This window comes from Lagenorhynchus albirostris, chromosome 15, assembly GCF_949774975.1.
Source record: "Lagenorhynchus albirostris chromosome 15, mLagAlb1.1, whole genome shotgun sequence".
Classification (NCBI taxonomy): Eukaryota; Metazoa; Chordata; class Mammalia; order Artiodactyla; family Delphinidae; genus Lagenorhynchus; species Lagenorhynchus albirostris.
The window spans coordinates 5,994,356-6,005,591 of record NC_083109.1 but is presented as its reverse complement, the minus strand read 5'-3'; positions in this window follow the sequence as shown (position 1 = coordinate 6,005,591).

The window sequence follows — 11,236 nt, the reverse complement described above, 5'->3', positions numbered from 1 at the left end:
AGAAAATTAGAGGTTCCATCCTGGGACCCAAATTCCAACTATACGTCAATAAAAAGAAATTATCACAGCATTAAAATTTTTCAGAAAACTGGAGATTAAAAAAGACACTTCGGGCTTCCCTGGTGGCGCAGTGGTTGAGAGTCCGCCTGCTGATGCAGGGGACGCGGGTTCGTGCCCCGGTCCGGGAAGATCCCACATGCCGCGGAGCGGCTGGGCCCGTGAGCCACGACTGCTGAGCCTGCGCGTCCGGAGCCTGTGCTCCGCAACGGGAGAGGCCGCAGTGGTGAGAGGCCCGCGCACCGCAAAAAAAAAAAAAAAAAAAAAAAAAAAAAAAGACACTTCAAGTTTTCAAAGAGAAAGAAGGGGAAAATGTCATGTACAAATGAACAGGAATCGGAATAGCCCCGAACTTCTTAACAGTAGCACTGGAAGTATCGCAACTATGAAGTGCACGGCGCCAAGCCTTATTGGCCTTCAAATACCTGGAGGAAAATTATTCTCAAACTAGAATTTTATATTAGGTTAAACAATCAAAGTGTGAGATAGAATGATGATGCTTTCAGACATTAGATGTTTCAAAAAGTTGCCTCCCTTGTATCTCATGCCAGGCAGCTCCTAGAGAACCTGTTCCAATCACACAGCAGTGTAAACCATGAAGGAGGAAAGCGCAGCATCCAGGAACTGGCGACCCATCGCAGAAGGGAGGTGAGGGCAAGTCCCGGGATGGTGTGAGGGGAAGTCCCGGCGCTGCAGCAGGCCTGCGAGCCATTGACTGGGAACCAGGAGGAATAACTGAAAAGTAATGAACAAACAAAAATCACCCAATAGATTACCTGATATGTTCGTGCTGAGAAAAGTTTTAGACTTCTTTTGGAGGGTTGGAGAAAGACACATGATGGATACAAAGAAAACTAAGCAGATTATTTTCTTAAGGTAATTATAAACTCCAGGAAAAACAAAAGGTTGTGTCAGAAAGGAAATGATGTCATACCATATTACACTGGGTAGAGGTAAACAGTATTTGCAAGGCCAGAATTACATAAACACTAAATGTTCATTTTGCCAAACATTTAGATCAATAGATCAAGAGGATGTGGGAAGTCTTTATATGGAAGTGGTGTTAGGTTTTCAATTCTCATTTTCCATATGAGAGGTCAATGGTGAATGTCTAAAATAGGAAATCAAGAAAGAAGAGGGTGAGCATATTATTTAGAAACACAGAGGTTTATATGAGAAGAAATAGCTAAAAGAGTAGAAAGAAAAGGTGTTTCTCCTAGAAGGCACTAATGTCCAGATTTAAGGTGCCCATCAAGTACCCAGGACAATACATTTCAAAATGATGAATATTGATCTGAATCCCCACTGGGAGTTGGAGCCAGTGCTGAAGAGGGGGGTAGAGCACAGCTGCTCTTTATTGTAAACCTTGTATTAGAGTTGAACTTTTTATTTACCCCTGCACAAATAGAAATTAAACTTAATGAGTAACAAAAGGATAGTTTTCTATGGGTAAAAAGAGGAATAAGAGGAATTGACTGGTATATCCATCGGCAAAGCAAGGGGTGACGGTAGGGAGCTCTGCTTTCAAGCACAGCTGGATTTAGCAGCTCAAGTGACGTCACCAAGGGCTAGAGCAGCCAACTCAACCCACTCTGGGACGATCTCAGTTTTAGCACAGGGATGTCCACGCTCCAGGGAAAGCTGTCTGTCCCAGGCACACCAGCATGGTTGGTCACCTTAGCAAGAGCCCAGTTTTTCTGTCTCTCTGCTCTGCCTTCCTCGGGGTCAGCATCTCGCTCAGATTCCCCAAGGTGGCCCCTCGAACATTTGTGTGGTCGTCCCATGCCAGGTGCCCACCACTGTTAAATTCATTGTTTTTTTTTTAAAACCTCTTACTCCAATTTTATTTTGAATCTTCCTATTTTTTTCACGTGTTTAAGTTTTTTGTTAAGCCTCCCACAAAACCTTTTTGGGAAGCAGTGCATCTATAAATCCGAAATAAATAAACACATCACTCTCCTTCCCACAGCTGTCCTGGCGAGAGCAGCGTCCCCGGCAGAGCTGCCAGGCTTCCCGATGGGTCAGGACTGATGAAGCAAGTGAATTCTTTAGCCTGAATGATCAGGTTTGTTCCTCTAGACTGGTCAGTGAGCAGGACATTGCCAAGTCCCCTCTTCCTGCTGTGCCTGGTAAATGACCAAGGAGGTCACTTGTTTTGGTTTTAATTCACCCGCATACAGGTTTGGGCAATAAGCTGTCTCCCTGGATTCTGGTTCAAGTTCACACATGGTGGCCCCCACATTTGTGACATTCAAGGCTTGGGGCAGACGCCAAAAGGAACAAGAAACAACCTTTGGTCTGTGGGAATAGAAGCATCTTGGTCTCCCCTTCCTTGGGCAGGGTGAACGCCTTCACGGGTGGAATAGTGCCGGGAATGCGAGCAGGGTTTGGAGCAGGACAAGCCTGAGTTCAAATCTCCGCCCTTAGCTGTGTGACAGTGGCAAGCCGCTTAGTGTCTCTGGGCCAAAATCCTTTTCTCTTGTCCCCAAAGTGCAGGGGCCGTCACAGCACCTCCCTTACAGCGTGGACTGGAACAGTGGGTGCAATTGCCCAGACCAGCTCCTGGCTCACAGGAGGTTTGCAGTGCACGAAGCCGCAGCTAGCAGAGACCTTTTCTCTTTTCCATCCCTGGTCCTGCCCCTGCCCTTAAATACTTTTGAGTGACTGTGAATCCCCCTCAAAAAATTAATTCAAACTAGCAAATTCAAAATTCAATTGAACGGCTCACGAGCATCTGTAAAGTGAAAACAAACAAACAAACAAAAACACCAGATACATCAAATGTAGGCGGGGATGGGGACTTCCCTGGTGGCGCAGGGGTTAAGAATCCGCCTGCCAATGCAGGGGACATGGGTTCGAGCCCTGGTCTGGGAGGATCCCACATGCCACGGAGCAACTAAGCCAGTGCACCACAACTACTGAGCCTGCGCTCTAGAGCCCACGAGCCACAACTACTGAGCCCTCATGCCACAACTACTGAAGCCCACGCACCTAGAGCCCGTGCTCCACAGCAAGAGAAGCCACCACAATGAGAAGCCTGCGCACCGCAGTGAAGAGTAGTCCCCACTCGCTGCAACTAGAGAAAGCCCGCGCGTAGCAACAAAGACCCAACGCAGCCAAAACCAAAACCAAAACCAAAACGTTGGCGAGGATGTATAGCAAATGGGACTCTCACCTGCTGGTGGTGAGGATGTAGCTTCAATCACCTTGGAAAGCAGTCTGGCAGAATCAGCTAGAACAGACATTTCACAGATCCTGCGACCCAGCTCCGCTAGTCCATTCCTAGGAGGAGACCCAGCAGAGACATGCATGGACATATGCAAGAGTGTTCACAGCCGCATTTTCTTATTAGACAGAAACTACCAAACGCCCATCAACAGTAGAATGAAGAAACAAATTTGCTATGTTCACATAATGGAATATTATACAGCAACGAAAAGGAAACAAACTACAACCAAACACAGCAAGATGGGTAAGTCATGACATTGAGGAAAAGAGGCCAGGTGCAGTGGAACAAGTATTATACTGTTTTGTTTGTATAACTTGCTAAAATAGGCAAAACCAACCTACGGAGTGAGAGTTGCAGGCAGTGGTTACTCTGGGGGGCCGGGGTGATACTAGAAGGGCAACTCTGGGGACCATGATGCTATTTTTTGATTTATTCCAGGTGCAGAAACTGTCACTCTGTGTTCACATTTTGCACATCCTGCACGGATATCATACTTCAGTAGAAAACTGAAAGTAACTACAGTCACATCATCTCGATCGTGTTTCCCTCATCCAAGGGCTGTGGAGACCAGGCTCCCCAACATCCTGTCTCAGCTGAAATGTCGCCTTCTCAGAGGAGCCTCCTCTGAAAACCTGTCCCAAAGCGGCCATTGGCACCACACAGCCTGTGAATTCTCTACTGACCCGTCACTGTCTCTCTCAGGGCTGCTTTCTCTGGCTGGTGGGTTGTCACTTGCCGGTCTGGTGCTGATGGTTGAGTGTGTCGTGCCTGCCTCGCCGCCCAGCCTGTGAGCGCAGGAGAGCAGGGGCCTGTCCGCCTTCCTCCTGCTCTGTGTCGTTTCCGTAACCGCGGCTGGCGCAGAGGCAGAGCTGAAGGAGGCTTTGTGAGTGTCAGATGCTGAACGGACTAGTCAGATATCTGCCCACAGAACAGAGGCGTGGAAACGTGCGTCCTGTTTACATCCAGGGAGGGGGAGAACATTAGATTGATGGGTCATTTGTTACCTTTTCCCGTGAGCTGTTCTTTATTTCCAAATCTCTGATCAGGAATGATCAATGTTAGCCAAAGTAGCATTCTGAGGATGAGCCGTAGGCGGCCAAAGAAAGGCTTAAGGAATGACGCTGAAGTCGAGCACCCCGTAGCTGATGGCGGGGATGGAAGGTCACGGCTGGGCAAGGGCTGCGAAGAAATGCTGCCCAGATGAGTCTGCCCCGCACCCCGCTGCTCACAGGCCCCGCCTGGCTGAGGACACACGGGCAGGAGCAGTGGCAGGTCTGCGTACACACGTGACTGCCGGCGGGTGTCATGAACCAGGCGTGCCAGGCTCTGCCGCCGCCATCACGCCCGTGCACGCAGGCCTCCAGCCTGCTGGACTATTTATACCCCTGGAATGTCACCAGGCCGCCGGGAAGCAAAGACCCTTGTAATGCATCAAGGCCACGGCCGCCGCCCGGTCTCAGCCCTGGGCATCCGAGAAGCCCCACTTGGTGTTATCAGCAGACCCCTCTGAAGATAAGGAGCCTCCGCCTGGCCACTAATGGTGTTATTTTAGGGACCACTCAGAAGGACAGGATGAGATGGGGGCCCGGGTCATCTGTCATCCTTCCCTTCATCAACACTCGAAACAAGAATGGAACAAAGACCAGTGCTTGTTTGGAGGGCTGGAGAGGCCACCGAGCCAGAAAAGTATCCTCCGCAAAGACACCCGGGGAAGGAATTTGCTCAGAGCGACTCTCCGTCCCCCTCAGAGCACCTCTGGGCGACCCACCCACCCCCAGGCCAAGTGGGTTGCCAGGTGGAGGCGCAAAGCCGTTGCTCCCCAACTCCGGGCTGGACAAAAAGGGTGAGATGATTTCTGCTAAGACGTCCTGAAATAGAGAGATCTGGATCTGGATTTGGTTAGGAAGGGTCAGAGCTCAGATATGCAGTTTCTCTATTGGCTTTAGCAGCTGAAACCATTTTTATTCAGCATTTCTATAACGTGATTAAGTTCTATGTGCACCATCAAGGGTCAAGGGCAAGGATGTGGGCCCCTGAGCAAATGGTGGCCACGTCTCCCCGCCCCGCCCCGCCCGCCGGACCTCCACCTTCACCGCCACCATCCCAGACCCCCACCCCAGCACACACGCGCAAACTTTTCTCGGGAATTATTTAGTCTGTCGCTCAGCGGCTTGTTTGTGCCGTTAAATAATGACATGAGTTTGGGAGAACATGGATCTCAGGCCAGAGTCATCATTCCTAAACTCCCCCAGCCCCTTCCTTTTCTAGAGCAGGAAAAGCAGGAAAGACCACAGGGTTTGGGATGAAACTCAGAGGGTCACTTCACCGTTCCAGTAAAGCACACTCCTGGGTACACCTGAGAAAACGTCTCACAGATGATCCCGAGACGCCGCCCAGATGCCAAAGGGGCCAATCAGGTGGCGCCGGCAGACACCCCCGATCTAACCTTGATCTGAAAGGGCGAGGCCCAGGGGGCCAGGGTTAAAGCCCTCTCCAAGGCCCTTCAGCTACGAGGAGCAGAGACCAAGTCTCCTGATTCAGGGCTTGTTAATAGCAATACAGGCATTTATTCATCAAACCGTGTCAAGGAAGCCCTGCTGTGCACCAAGACTTGGGTTGGGCATGGGGACACCACAGCGACCAAAACACAAAATCCCTTGTCCTCTGGAGACCAAGACGGACAACAGCCACATAAATAAGTAAAAACATTCGGTTTGTCAGGTGGCAACGAGCTTTACGGAGGGGAAGTAAGCGAGGAAGAGGACAGGAACGGTGGGGTGGGGGGAGTGGAGTCACCAGCAGGCAGCAGAGGAAGGCTCGAGGACGAGCCTTAGGGAGGGAGCTTAGGGAACAGCCTGCAGCCATCTGGAGGAACTGCATTCCTGGCTGGGGGGCGCAGCAAGTGCAAAGGCCCTGAGGCAGGAGCGCACACCTGGGATGTGGAGACCAGCAACGGGGGTGCTGCAGCTGGAGCAGAGTGTGTGAGGGGAGGGGCGGTAGAGTGGGGGTGACGGAGGCTGACGATGGCCCCCCAAAGATGGCCGTGTCCTAATCCCTGGAACCTGCGAATGTTACCTTACGGAAGGTGACGTACGTTGGTCTGTATCAACCATTTTCATTCACAACACTTCTGACACCAAATGTTGGCGGTGGGGGGGGGTGGTTCTCCCCACACCAACCAGTTCTCTAAATCTCTGGATACCACCTGGGTGTCCTACCATTCAATTCAGTTCTGACACTATCTCCCTGGAGTTAGCACAGACCCTGAGTTTAAGGGTTCAGGCACCAAACACAAATCCCAGGTTGTCACCTGCACTTTTGACCAACTGGCGATAGATCAGGGGTTTCCACACACCCCTCCTCAGGTTTGATAATTTGCTAGAACAGCTTACAGAACTCAAGAAGGCGCTTTACTTACTGTTACCCATTTATTATAAAGGATACAACTCAGGATCAGACACATGAAAGAAAAGGTCAGGGAAAAGTGCAGCGGGAGGAGCCCGTGGACCCCAGGCCTTCCCAACCGCCACCGTCCCTCACCTCCATGCAGCTCTCCAAACCCTCCTTCAGGTCAGGGGTGGGGCTGAAGGTTTCGATCCTCCAATCACAGAGTCTCTTTGCTCAGTCAAGAGTCACCTCATTAGCATAAACTCAGGTAGGGTTGAAAGGAGCTAGTTACGAAAACTAGACCATCCTAAAGCTCCTATTCTTCCCAGCACTCAGGAAATTCCAAGGCGTCTAGAAGCTCTGTGCCAGGAATCAGAGACCAAAGACCAAATATTTATTTCCTATTATGTCCCGCCTGGCAAAAGGGACTTTGCAGATGTGATTGAGGATGTTGAGATGGGGAGATTTTCCCGGGTTGTGTGGGTGAGCCCGAGGTAACCACAGGGTCCCTGGAAGACGGAGGAGGGCTGGACAAAGAGATGTGAAGAGACCTAAAGATGCTACCCTGCGGGCCTTGGAGATGGTGAAGGGGCCAGCCCTCTTTAGGCTTCAGACCTCTAGGACTATACATTTGTGTTGCTTTAAGGCACTAAGTTTGTGGTACACTCAGCCCTCTGTATCCATGGGTTCAACCAACCATGGATCAAAAATAGTCAGAAAAAAATTCCAAAAAGCAAAACTTGAACTTGCTGCGTGTGGAGAGCATGTACACTGTATTAGGTATTTTAAGTAATCTAGAGATGATTTAAAGTGTATGCAGGAGGTGTGTAGGTTACACGCAAACACAGAGAGGGGTCCTGGAAAATGAGACACGACTGTAGTTTGTTACCGCGGTCACTGGTAACGGGAAACTTGGTCGGGGGCGAGGGTCAGATCCTGTAGGTTCTTTTTGGTTCTTTTACTCTGAGCAGGGTGGGAGCCCGTGGGGGGCTTTGAGCAGAGAATTCTTGTTTAACAGCATCACTCTGGCTGCCAAGGTGTGCTCTGCTTACCTCATCTCATTTAATGCTCCCAGCAAGCCTAAGAAGTTATTATTGTTGTGCCCACTTGATAGAAGAGAAAACTGAGGCTTGAGGAGCTATGCGGTGTGCCCAAGGTCAATCAGCTCATGAGAGGCTCCAAGTTCATCGTTTAACGGGGCACACAGGATCCTTTGTTTAGTGGCCCCACTCACTGTAGGAGTTTCCCCTCAACTGTCCCTAAAATAAATGCCCAGCTCTCTACTCTCCCCCGTCACTGTCTCCTGCAGATGCCCTTCCCAAGAGGCAGACAACACCAGAGGGCAGACTCCTGAGCGCCAATCCAGGGGCTGGACATCACTGGGGGTGTTGGGTGTCTCTAGGAGGCCGGATGGGGGTGCTCCAGCCCCATTTCCTTCCCTTCTTCAGCTGTGAGTTCTTAAGTAAGTGGACCCCACCCCTCAAAATCTCCCCATAGCTCCCAGGCTTCTGCTGGCTTGATTTCAGTTTCCGTAATTCGGTGGTTCTCAACTGGGAGCGATCGTGCCTCCCGGGGGACATTTGGCAATATCTGGGGACATTAGTGGTTGTCACAACAGGGGGATGCTACTGGTGGCTAGAGGGTGGCGGTCTAAAATGCACAGGACGGCCCAGCAGCAGAGAATGCCCGGCCCCACACGCCGGTGGTGCCGAGGCTGAGAAGCCCCTCACTTAACCTCTTCCCATCACAGGTCTTCCGCCGGCCTTGGCTTTCTCCCCTGGGGTCTGTCCTCAGCTCCGTGGGCTCAGGGCCTTCTACCTGGGGTTTCTGCACACTTGGACCGCACACCCGGCTAACATCTCTTCAGCTGGTGCGAATCCTTCCCCCAACGCTGGCCATCGTCTGGCCTCTCCCTTGACCATTCATTTGCTCACCTGCTCTCTTTGCCATTGCATGCGCCATCCAAGAGAGGGGGCCCTCATTCCCCCCTCCCCCGTTCACAGCGTATCCTCAGTGCCCAGAACACTGTCCACAGCCCATATATGTCCCAAATGTCCTTGTTGAACAGTGGATGTGGCAGAGGACATATCGGACCCTGGGCCTGACACCAAAGTTCTTGTTCTGTCCACTGGGCACAGGACTGGCTACGGGAGCTTCAGGACCTGGAGCAGCATGGAAACGCAGGGCCTTCTGGGGCACAGAGCCCCGGGTGACTGCCCAGGCCACACGCCCTTGTGGTGGGGAGGGGGGGCGGGTAGCTGGTACCATTTCACAGCACTGGCCGCTGATGCTGGGACAAGACTTGTGGCCACACTGCAGGGCTCACAGCACTAAAGTAGGGCCAGCCCAGGGCCTGCGGTCCATGGAGTGGGGGGCTTGAGACCCTGCCCCACTCGGCCACCTCCTCTGTCACCAGGGGGCCGTGGCTGGGAGAGGGCGGGTGGGAAGGACTGAGTGCCAGGGAAGGCAGCGCTGTCCTCCCGGGCCAGGTGCACTTTCTTGTCCCAACAGCTGTCGCAAATCCATAGACTTTGGAGAGTTCTGTGTTTTTCCTCTTCTATTTTTATTTCCTCAAATCTAAGACCGAGAGAGGCTGGGGCCAGAGTCCTGAAGGGGTCTGAGCCAGGAGGACCCGATCCACAGGCAGAGGGGAAGCATGTCTAGGTCACGGTCAGTATCCCTAGAAGGGGTGGACGGGCTCCAACCTGAGTGCAGGGCTGGGGCCCCAAGAAGAACTGGGTCCTGGGAGAGAGGGTAGGAAGTTGCCCAAGGTCCCACAGCTAACAAAATAAGTTAGTTAGGCTTTGAGCTGGCGCTGATCCCAGGCCCCTCTGCCCAGCATGCACTCCCTCTGTGGCACGAGGATTCACCTCCATCTCAAATAAATACGTGTAAGAAGGCAGCAGAGGTCTTCTCCCAGGGGAAGCGAGCGTGCTCTCAGCTGCCTCCGTGTGTGACCTTGACCGGGTGCCACTTCCCATCCCAAACACCAGGCAGAGGGGTTTGAGTGCTCACCCCACCTCCAGCCTCTGCAGATGGGAGACGGGAAAGGCTCAACTGGGGCAGGGGAGATTAAAATGCCACGTCCTCCTTGAAGCCCTCCCTTATTCCCTTACCCACCCCCCAGCTCTTCCCATCAAGTCCTCTCCTGCTCTTAGCACGTCCTACGACCCCACTGCAAAGTCCCTCTGGGGCCCTCAAAGCCTTTGCCTCGCTGACTTCATTCCTGCCTGACTCACTCTGCCCCGGCCACAAGGGCAGGCTTCCTTGCTGTTCCTCCAACCTGGCAAGCGAGTCCCACCTCAGGGCCTTTGCATGTGCAAATCCTTCAGGCAGAAATGCTCTTCCCCATGGGGACCCCTATCGCTCCCCACTCAGAGTCCTTCCCTGACCATGCTTTCCAAGAGCCTCTCTGCTGACACCACCCACCCTTCCCTGGCTCACTCTTTCTTCCCAGCACTCATCACTAAACGGGTCACCCCTAGCCGGCTTGCCCATCAGGCACAGCAGACACCGTGCTCGGGAACCACGGTACTTTTAGGAGCCCACAAAAATATTTTAATATCTTTTGAAATGAGAAGATAAAAAAATATGATGCAGCCCTGTTAATATTCATCTCTATACCAACGCAATCATGAAGGAAAATCTGTATTATTTTACATGGAGGAAGAAGCCCACGCAGCCATGGTGCGGTACCAGGTACTATATGTTTCCTGTGCCCTCAAACATGTGCTCCCCTGAGCGGATGCTTTGCTCCTGTATCTCCAGTGCCCGCAGCCTGGCACACAGAGGACGCGCAAGGAACTAGTGAATGAGTGAATGAAGGCTTCTGGCCAAAGAGGAAGCCTGTGAAGCCCTCAGAGACACCTTTGCACCTGTGAAGGGCACCGTGGCTCAGCCGTCCTTGTTTATGGTCTGCCCACTCCCCCAGAGCTGACATGGCCCGGCACCCTGTGCTGCACCTGGCTGCAGCATGACTGGGTGAAGGCTCAGAATTGGGGGGAAGCTGGGCTGGGCTCCCAAGCCCATTTCTAGTCGTGGGATGAGACACGGAGCTGCAGTGCTCACACAGCAGCGCGGATGGCGGCCAGGGGCATTCTGAGGACCACAGTGCTCTACGAGGTCCCAAAACTCTGCAGCAGGAAAGTGGGGGCAAGGCCTCAGGAGCGGGACGTGTAGCTTCATGACGGGGGGCCGAACGGTGCTACCCCAAAAGATATGTCCACATCCTCGTCCTTAGTACCTGGGAATGTGACCCTATTTGGAAAAAAGGTCTTTGCAGATGTCATTAAGGATCTCAAGGTGAGGAGATCATCCTGGATCATCTGGGTGAACCCTAAATCCGGTGACAAGTGTCCTTGTAAGAGACATGCAGAGGAAGGACATAGAAAGAAGCCATGTGAAGACTGGCGGAGATTGGAGAGATGCAGCCACAAGTCAAGGCTGCCGGCAGCCACCAAAGGATGGAAGAGACACGGAAGGTTCCTCCCCTGAAGCATCTGTAGGGAGCGCGGCCCCAATGACACCTTGAGTTTGGACTTACAGCCTCCAGAACTGGGAGGA